The sequence below is a fragment of the Spinacia oleracea genome, chromosome 2 (assembly GCF_020520425.1).
Source record: "Spinacia oleracea cultivar Varoflay chromosome 2, BTI_SOV_V1, whole genome shotgun sequence".
Classification (NCBI taxonomy): Eukaryota; Viridiplantae; Streptophyta; class Magnoliopsida; order Caryophyllales; family Amaranthaceae; genus Spinacia; species Spinacia oleracea.
In genome coordinates this window covers 89,517,167-89,523,838 of record NC_079488.1, presented here as the reverse complement: position 1 = coordinate 89,523,838, position 6,672 = coordinate 89,517,167, and the positions used below count along the sequence as shown (strand labels likewise).

The 6,672-nt window shown below is 31.9% G+C and overlaps 1 long non-coding RNA gene across 1 annotated transcript; it reads right to left on the bottom strand.

The window, feature by feature from the left end:
* Nucleotides 1-1,813: 1,813 nt before the first annotated feature.
* On the bottom strand, nucleotides 1,814-4,577 carry LOC130467068 (uncharacterized). Its single transcript, XR_008927233.1, has 3 exons — nucleotides 4,446-4,577; nucleotides 4,181-4,231; nucleotides 1,814-1,947 (listed from the first exon to the last, which is right to left on the bottom strand). It is a non-coding gene; the product is annotated as an uncharacterized lncRNA (long non-coding RNA).
* Between the last annotated feature and the right edge of the window lie 2,095 nt (nucleotides 4,578-6,672).

Below are 6,672 nucleotides of genomic sequence, written 5' to 3'. Positions count from 1 at the left end.
CTATGCTCAACGCATTAATTCAACGACATTGAACATGAAATTCCAACATAAACAAGTTCATAAATATATTCATCATATTCTCAATACAACACACATCCAAGCACACAGGTATGTACGTACCTTGTGTAAACAAACTGGTAGGCCACTTTAACGAATTCAAAAGTCACCCACAAAGAATTCTCCGCCTAAAATAATCAAGAAACGTACCCAAATCAATTCCTAATCATTGGCTACCATAACAAAGCATTCTAAATGAATCCTAAACATATTTAGAACATTCCCCAATATCAAAACTTAAACCTTTGATTTCCTAGCATCATAACTATTGAATTAGTGATTGAACTTCGTTGAAAACTCTTTGCAAACATCGTACTTTAAATTTTCAGCAATATAACTAATTTCAAACTACTCCAAAACATAATTAACATTCTTAAAATCATACAAATAATAGCTTTGATAATGTATAATCATTCTATTATGATTTTAGAACATTAAAACCTTAAAAATCCATACTTTAATAATTAAATTCCTTATTTCAATTCAACTATGTAATCTGAAAATTAAATTATCAATTAAGCATAATGTATAATCTGAAAATCTAACTTAATCATAAAAACTTATAATTTATATTCACGAAACATGAATTAAATTAATAAAACTTCATTAAAACTCTAAATTAAACGCAATTAACAAATCTGAAAATAATTAAATTAATTCAACAACATATAATCTGAAATTTCATAACTTAACTATAAAAATCATAAATTTAATTCAAGAAACATAAATTCAAATTAATTAAATTAATTAAAACATTTAAATAACTTAGGGTTTAAGAAAATAACCAAGAATTGAAGAGGAGAGAGGAGGCTGGCCGGCGAACAGGTGGTGGCTCGCGGCGAGGGCTGAGCACGGCGGTTGCGTGCGGTGGTCGCTGCGCGAATAGGTGGTGGTCAGCCACGAAAATCGAAGAGAACAAGCAATAAAAGGAACGAAAATAAAAGAAAAAGGGAGGATAAGGAGAAGGGGATGTTAACGTGCTAGACGGCGGGGCTGCGGCGAGGTGGTGGACGGCGGCGAGGGTGCTTGTGACTGCTGCTGCTGCGTGCGAAACCGACACGGCAGAGGGGAAGCGAGAACGACGAGACTATGAGAAAAGAGGAGCAAGGTAGCAGGAACTCGATGAAGAGGAAGAGGACGAAGGAGAGAACACGGCTTACCGGCGGGAGCGGTGGTGGTCCGGTGGCTGGGCAACAACGAGGACAACGGCGTGGGGAGATAATGGAGTTCTTGAGGGTTTTGATATTCACGTGAGTTTGGGAACAAGATGAGGTTTTGATTTTTACGTGAAATAGAAAAGGGGTTATGGGTTTAAACTATTGGGCTTTCCCAAGTGGGCTAGGACTAGAATTGAGGTTGATCGAATCCAAAAATAGTTAGGATTGTTTTTCCGAATTCAACGAGTTTTCCTAATTCAAATTCTTTTCAACATAAAATTCTAAAATTATTCTTGATTGCACAAACCGTTAAAATATTTAGAATATATTAAATAAAATTAAATATACATTAAATATATAAATATAATAAAGTTCAAAAATCGTTAAATATTTAGAACGTACTTAAAATACGTTAATTATATATTTATTACTAAAATTCATAAGTTCTATTTAAATATAAATAATAAAAAATATATTAATAAAATTTATAAATTTACGGGGGATTACAAGTTGCCTATGTAGGATTCGAACCTACATCATTGTGCTATCGCACAAAGCTCTACCAATTGAGCTAATAGGCATTGTCCCAAAACATCAAGCATTTACGACCATCACTTGTATTAACACCACACACGCAAAACTTCTAGCAGCAACCAAACATAGCAGAACCACTGCCCACCCCAGACTGACCCGCAACAACCCTCCCTGCAAAAGAAATAGCGTGCACAAGCAGCTATGCAACCACTTAAGACAAAAACCATTCTCTACAACAACTATACTACCCCATAATGTTGTCCATGAAAACACATCATACCTAACATGACCCGAATTGTCATAAAAACAGGCCAAAAATCAGACCCAAATCACATTCAGGAACATGTTAGATACAAGAAGAGAACATTGGAACATACCTTTCTAGTTTCAGAACATCTTGTTATGAAATTTAGAACATAAAATATCCATAAATAATAGCTTCTCTACAGGAAGGAACAGTATAAATTATGTTCTAAAAGGTGAAACTTAATGTTCTTAAAAGTGAGGCTTCATGTTCTAAAGAATTGAGATGATGAAATATCAAGCAATATTTGAAAGGATGTCACCTAAAAGTGTATTTTCGACAATTGGACTACAAATGGACTCCGGCGCTGATGTTTTATCGCTTTATAAACTAGTAATACGTAGTAAAAAATTATGTTCTAAAAGGTGAAACTTAATGTTCTAACAAGAGAAATTATATGTTCTAACAATTGAATTTATATGCTCTAACAAGTGAAGCTATATGTTCTATACATTATTCCTATATGTTCTAAGCATTTAAGCTATATGTTCTGCAAAGCAATGTACACACAAGTAAGAAAGGCAATAGACTAAAAAAAATTATCCTTCTACTCTACCCAATATATTCTACCAATATATATTTTGATGCACCTTCTCTATATTCTGCCGTGCTTTAAAATATGGCATGTTGAAAACTCTTCACATAGTTTATGAACAAACTAAATAACGAAACTAAGATCCGTATATATTTGTTATATAAAACATCGAGTCTCTTTTCATTCTTCCCAACCTCTACTCCTATCCCAACCCTACCCTCAAAACTTCCCCTGCTCTACCATATGGTACGTGTAGTAAAAAAAGATATGAAAGATTTTATTTGAATGATTCGCATATAAGTGGAGAGAGGAACAAGAGCTTACACATATCTCATAAGTGGACCACATTGAATTGATGGTTAGTAAAGTCAGAACATGAGCCACAACTAGTATTAACCATTGCCTAGATCCAAAAAATCGATAGACTCTATGAGCCACGTACTAAATATATTTGTTCTAAACCGTGAACAATATAAGCTATATGTTCTGTACATTATTCTTGTATGTTCTGTACAGATAAGCTATATGTTCTAACAAGATAAACTATATGTTCTAACAAGATAAGCTATATGTTTTGTACATTATTCCTATATGTTCTAATCAGTTAAGCTACATGTTCTAATCAGTTGAGCTACATGTTCTAATCAGTTAAGCTACATGTTCTAATCAGTTGAGCTATATGTTCTACATGTTCTAATCAGTTGAGCTATATGTTCTAATCATTATTCATATATGTTCTAATCAGTTAAGCTACATGTTCTAATAAGTTAAGCTACATGTTCTAATCAGTTGAGCTATATGTTCTAATCAGTTAAGCTACATGTTCTAGTCAGTTGAGCTACATGTTCTAATCAGTTGAGCTATATGTTCTAACAAAAAATATAACCACTAATATAGACTGGTCAATAACAAATGCACTATAAGCATAAAACATGAGCCTACATCTTTGTACCCACATTAGTCTTCAGAAAATGTCATTAAAAACATAGATGCAGAAGCCTATAGAAGTAATCTCATCAAATTCAAAACATGTGTACTTATAATTAGAACATATGCAATTATGATGTTCTACACAGCGAGATATGATGTTCTACACAGTGAGTTATGATGTTCTACATAGTGAGCTATGATGTTCTAAATTCTTAACCTTCATGTTCTGAAGTATTGAGAGTATAAAATATTACTCTAAATTGTTCATTATTGCGTTCATAAGTGATGGCGGACGATTGGCTACGTTGCTTTGGCGTGTTTATTCTCATTTTCTCTGTTTAAAAATTCAGAACATATAACTATTACTTTTAGAACATCATAAAATATCAAAAATAACGAAATATTTTGAAATTCTCAAATTAATTCAAAACCAGAAATTAAATTCTTATAAAAAAATACTAAAAGTTCATAAAATTCAGAACATCCACAATTGCAACAAACATTAAATATATGGAACATAAAAATTCACAAAATCGTTAAAAACATCCACAATTTCACAGACCAAATAATTACAAAATCAATTTCGAAATATTTCGAAAATAATAACAAAAATTTCGAAAATTAATAAATAAGTTTCACTAAAATTAAGCACCGAATACTTACTCTTGTGGATTCTCTGGATTGTTTGCTAGTTTGTCGTGCTTTTTTTTTTTGCTGAAAATCAAAAATTAACAAAAATTAACTTCAATAATGTATGAAAACAAAGAAAGAAGTTTGAAATTAGGTTAACAGTTTGTGTATTTTTCTTATCTTCGTCGTTTATATTTTTGTTTGTGCTCCAGTCATCCTCAATTGAACAAATTAGGTTAAAATTAGGGAAATTTGTTTAAGGAGAGAAGAAATATAGAACAATTGATATTGAATTTACCTTAAATCAACAATACACCGGCGATGAAGGAGGTTGATCAGCGGTTCTTTGAGCTTCGATGGTGGTTTTGTCGAGAGGAGAGAGAAAACGGTGAGAGAGAACAAGGAGTCGCGAGAGGGAGAAAGTGAAGAGAGAAGTTTAGAGAGAGAAAGTGGTTGGGGTTTATGAAAGAAACGTGGTTTTTATTTAGGAAAGATGGATGGTTGTTTCATCATTTAATCCTAACCATTAGATCGTATCTAATCCTACGATTAGATTCATTCTCATATATAGTAGTATACTCACATAGGGACCTATTTTCACATGATCCCTCCCCTATATATATATATATATATATATATGGAGTACTTGCTAACACGTAAACAATAGAGAAGTTCATGGAAATCATTTGAAGAGTTGAATTAGTCATAACTCATAAGTAATGCATGACCTTGGACTCCCTTAGTGAGTAGCTAATTCACGTTTCACCTTTTGACATAAGTCGCACAAATCAATAATTGTTGCTTAATTAAACAATCTTAATTTTTTCTACTCCGTACTATTTTAATTCTAAACAACCCCGCCGCCAAATCTTTACGTACTACTCCCTCCATTTCTTTTTGATGTATTCATTTGGAATCTGGTGTGGTTTTTAAGAAAATTAGAATATTGGTTTGTATGGGTATAAGTGTAATGACTGAGTGTAAGAGAAATGATTGGGTGTAAGAGATTATAATAAATAAAGGTGTGAGAAAATAATAAAGAAATAAGGTAAGAGAGATGAGTGATAATGATGGGTGATAAAGGATGTGAGAGAGTGGGTATATGGGGAAGGGAAAAGAATTAAATATTATGGGTGGGGAAAATTAGGTGGGAATATGGGTAGAATCTTTAGGTATTTTGGTAATTAGATAGAAATGTAAGGGTATTTTAGGATAAAATGTATGTCTAAAAATAGAATAGATTCTAAATGGATACAACAATATGAAACGCTTAAAATGGAAACGGATACAACAAAAAGAAACGGAGGGAGTACTTCATTTATTCTTATTTATACGACATAATAATTTAGTCACGTTTGCCAATACACGATTTAAAACATTAATGTTTTCAATTATGGATAAGAAAAAATTATAAAAAATTGATATTTAAAAAATATTTATTGAGACGAATCAAACAAGACCTCACACGACTATGTTTTTTCTTAAGTATAAACCCAAATTGAAATCAAAGGAACTTGTGTGAATATTGTCAAAACCCCAATTGTGTCATATAAATAAGAATAGAGGAAGTATTTAAAAAGCAAACCATAGATGATTATATGAGACGTGTCATCCCCTCCTTTCATCCATCAATATGAATTTTTTTTTCAATTTTTCTTTTTGTTGTTTGCCATAATTTACAGCTCAACGTCACTTCCACCCTATCTTCCTCATTCAATATCCACTCACTATTTAATTAATACACTTCCTCCGTTCCGTAAATTTCGCACCATTTGATTTTTTACACTATTCGCACTACGACTTTGGCCATTTTTTGTAATTCATATGTAAGAAAATTATAGTCATGTGGGGTCATGTTAGATTCGTGTCGATAAATATTTTCTAAATATTATTTTTTTATAATTTTTACTTACACACAATTTAAGATATTAAGAGTCAAATTAATGTATTAGAGAAGTAAAAGTCAGCCATGGTACGATATTTAAGGAACGGGAGAAGTATATCTATTCAACCATCTAACACTTTCACACTCAATATTAATACACCCTTTCATTTACATATATATCCGTTCAACCTTCAAATTTCACATATATTTAAATCATATATTTTCACCAATATTTCAAGCCTTCCTATAAATATAAAACTTTAAAAAATCGTTAAACAATTAATATTTCATACAAAATAACAACTACACTTTTTTAAAACGAGGTGAAGGACTAGTTAACATAAAAAAAACCATAGAAAAAAAGTCCAACAACCCTTGAGTTGTCCTTGACAGCCGTTTATAAAAGGACCATTCAACAAAGCAAAGTGGGACCCTTAACACAGCAGCCACCGTTAACCGGTGTCGGGCGTTAAATCTCAACCGTAAGTTCTACTCCCCAGACGCATATTTATAGTCTCGGTTGATCAAAAACACAAATTTTAAGAAAAATGAAATATTGTACATGGAAAAATGGAATAAAGTACAAATGATGATTGAGTTGTATGGAAAAGTGAAATAAAGTAAATGAGAAAGAATATAT